Here is a 4,093-nt window from a genome sequence, read left to right on the forward strand (position 1 = left end):
AAAAAAGTTAGCGGTAGCGCGTTTTGGCTAGGGCAGCGCTATAGCTAACTTAGCTATAGCGCGTTTTGCCAACACGCGCTATAGCTAAGTTGCCTACATCACCAGTCTGCTAGCTCACATCTCTTTCCTGTCTCTCACTCGCCGCTTGTCGATCGCCTTTTCTTTGAGAGAACCCACGCCACCGCGGACGCCGCAACGCCCACGCCCCCGCCGACGGCGCACCGCCCACGCCGCCGCCGAAGCCGCACCACCCATGCCGCCGCCGACGCTGCCCCGCCCACGCCGCCGCCGCCACCGCACCACCCACGCTGCCGCCGACGCCGGCCACCGACCCCCTCCCGCTCCGGTATGCCCCCCCCCCCCCGCCCCCTCTTCCTTCCTCTCCGACCCCTCAGCCCCGACTCTCTCTCTATTTCCGTATATAAAAACTGGTGCATGGAAAATCTATCTATCTAGTGTGTGTGTGTATGTATGTCTGTTGATGAAATGGGCTGGCTGGCAATTGATATGATGTGCACCGGCTGTGTGATGATTTTTGAAAAGAAAAATTCACCTGACCTGGTGTTTGTTTGTTTGTATGTATGATTTGGATATCACTCCTTGACAATTAATCATATCATACATGGATAGATTGGTGGTGCGACAACAAGCGCCTCTTGATGCTTGATAATATAGGTTTTATGCCTAGTAATACTAACTAAACATATCTAGCTAATGCAAGTGCTTCCCACTAGTAAGTAAGACTAATTTTCTTCCTACCTAGTATGCTAATGCCATCATCTCTATCTGCTATCTATCACAATGCTTCTGACCCGCAAAAGAGAACAATGCTTCTAATTAGTCTTCCATCTTTTTATCTTCTGATTATTAAGAAAGGAAAAAAGCAGTGTTCAAAAAAAGGAAAATAGAAAAAGAAGTCTTCATGTATCTAGTAAACTAATTTCACATCTTTTCCACAATTTTAAGCTAGCTAGCATCATTGCAAAAAACAATGCTCAAAAAACATGTTGTTCAAATGCTTGCTGTTAAAATGCCTATTGTTAGAATGCTGTTAATATGCTTGTTTTTTATTTTGTTGCTAGAGTAAATGAAAATGAGTGTTTAGTTTGTTGATAGAGTAAATTTGGTCTCTCTGCAGATGGACGAGGAGGAGAAGGACCCCCTCTGCGCCGATGACCCCGACGCCACCCCCTCAGCCCCGGTGACCCTGACCCGATGTGCGGTGAGCCACCCCCTCCTTTCCTGTTGTTCTTTAGTTAGGGCCAATTCAGGATTTTTAAAAATTCAGAAAATGGAGTAGTAGATGCCACTTTAGCTAGCTAGCATCATTGCAAAAACAATGCTCAAAAAATAAAAATAAAATGCTCATGGGTTCAGCAATCAGACTTGAATGCAATGTTGTATTGGCAGCAAGTAGTTGTATTGGCAGCAAACAAAAATTATCTTGGAAAGTGTCATGTTTACAGCAAACTTGGAAAGATTGTTTTTTGTATTAAGCCACAAGTAGTGGGCAGAAAGTATTGGTAGTCTGCAATTTTATTTGAATGCAATGTTGATGGACACAATAGCAAGTTTATGAAATGAAATGAAAAGATGTCCATTGGAGTCAATTTGGAGTTGCTCCATTGCTTGCGAGATGCTCTATATGTGACCTATGTTTTGCCGGTTGCTAAGTGGCCTATGTTTTGCCGGAAATGGTGATTCATTTCCATTGCAGCCAATTATGGTCTGTGCTACTTGCTGAGATCGAGAGACACGAGGAAGGAGGGCCAACCGTTTCGGCAAATGATGCCATCTGCCCCATGGAAGAGGATATGGATGATGACATGGAGGAGGCCGAGGAACCTCTCCAGTATATCAATACCGACTATGACAACGAAGTACCAGTGAGTCAACCATATGAATATGAGATGCATGTACCAGAGCCAGAACGTCCTCGGGAGTGCAAGAAGTCTTTGTTCATGCAATCCTCACAGGACATGCCTCCAAATGTCGGTTCCACCCTAGCTCAACTAATTAGCCAGAGTCGTCCAATGATGAGCCCGACAACACTAGGGGTGGTGCTCAGGGAGGGTCTGACAGACCCACCAGCACCTCAGCCCACCAAGAAGAAGAAGAGGAAGAGACCGACAGCGAGAAAATCCAATAAAGCTGACAATGTTGGTTCTAGCAGCCAGCTGCCTTCGACCATGGTTGACAATGTACCGATGAAACAGGTGATCTCAGGAGACTCCATGTCGCGGGAGAGCCAGTGGTACCGGCGAATGCATTAGCTGCCATAACAGGTGATCTCAGGAGACTCCATGACCATGTGCTTTCGACAGAGAGAAGCCTCCTCGCCTCGGATGATCCAGGATACCCATTTTATACGGTTCATGTGCCGAGCAGTTGCAAGATGTACGTCGACACATGCCCCACGGACCTCTTCTTCCTGAGGTTTGGTTACATCTTCCAGATGTTTCAAATGAGGACACTCAGTTTTACGTTCGTCCGCCTGTATGTGCTGCACATGAACTAAATCGTCATGAGAGAGCAAGTCACTTGTCAGTCGGGGACCCATACTACATGCATGAGGGCTTCTTGTCAATCAACGAGGCCAACCGTCAATATGCGAGTCAGTACATCGAATAATTCTTGGTCAGCAATAAGGACAAAGAAACCATTCTCCTACCTTATCATCCCTGGTAAGTCATCCACGGATAGCATTATAACACATACATCCTTTCGTGCATTTCAATAATTACTTTTCACGCATGGAGGCTAACTTGATCATGTCTTTTGCGCAGCGGGGGGTGCCGTGTTGTTCTCATTGTTCTTTACCCTTGTTACTCCCGCGCTCTATATTTGGACCCGTCGAAGAACATACAGAAGAAAGATTACACACACATAAAGCATGTTCTGGACAGAGCGATGCTGGGCTTCGGCATGCGAGGTAGCTACATCAAATGCAAAAAAACAAATAAGGTTGGGCTTTGTTTCGACCACAAGACTGACTTCTATTGCATTCAACAACCGACAAGAAGTGAGAACGATGGATTCTACGTCATCCATATAATGATGGAGTACAGAAGGGATGTGCAATCACTTTGCATGAAATCTTCATCCGATACCCATATCTAGAGATGGGCCGAAGCCTTTGGATCCGTGCCGGATAATCCACTTCGAAATGATTTCTACCGGATCCAGCAGGAAATTGCGTCCATCATCATGAAAGTTGTCCTCGAAGAGAATGGGATGTTCTACGGTGGCCAAATATCGCGAGCTGATGTCCGAACCCGCATTGCCCTACAACATCAGGACACGACGCCTTTCACTAAGATTGGGACCGTCCTCCCGAATATGGACAAATGGGAAGAGTGCACTGCATAAAAACAATGTGTCTGTTTAGTTACTTGTCACTTACTGTATGATGAAACTTCGAATGTCTCAGTACGACGAAACTATTAGATGTATGGTGTCGCGCTCTAGTTAATTACTTTTGGTACGATGAAATTTGTTAACTATGTTTACAATATATGTTGCTTCTATTTCATAACTGTTTCGTTCAATTCGCTTCATGATATAGACACACACACACACACACACTATATATATATATATATATATATATATATATATATATATATATAGTGTGTGTGTGTGTGTGTGTGCATCTCTGATAGGTATATAGATCAACGATGGCGAGGAAGTGGTATGCCGTGTATGTAGGGCATGTTCCGAGTGTGTATGATGAGTGGCCAGAGTGTCAGACCCAGGTCTCTCGCTTCTCCGGTGGAAGCCAGAAAAGGTTTGATAGCAGAGCGGAAGCCGAAGCTAGTTACTTGAGATCCATAGCACAACAGGTGATTCAGAACCAGCGCCGCTGCAAAAACTACTACATAATACCGCTTTTGATCATCGTGATCACTCTTATCTTCTATGCGGTCATATAATAGTCTACATTGATGATGAAACATGAGTATGTGACCATGTAGTTGCATGTATTGAGAACTTGAAATGACTTGTAACGCTATTTCGAGACATGTGTTCGACCATGATTGATGATGATGAGACACTTAAGACATATCAAGACTTCTAATAACTTTGGTTCATC

This window comes from Triticum aestivum, chromosome 3B, assembly GCF_018294505.1.
Source record: "Triticum aestivum cultivar Chinese Spring chromosome 3B, IWGSC CS RefSeq v2.1, whole genome shotgun sequence".
NCBI classification, from domain to species: domain Eukaryota; kingdom Viridiplantae; phylum Streptophyta; class Magnoliopsida; order Poales; family Poaceae; genus Triticum; species Triticum aestivum.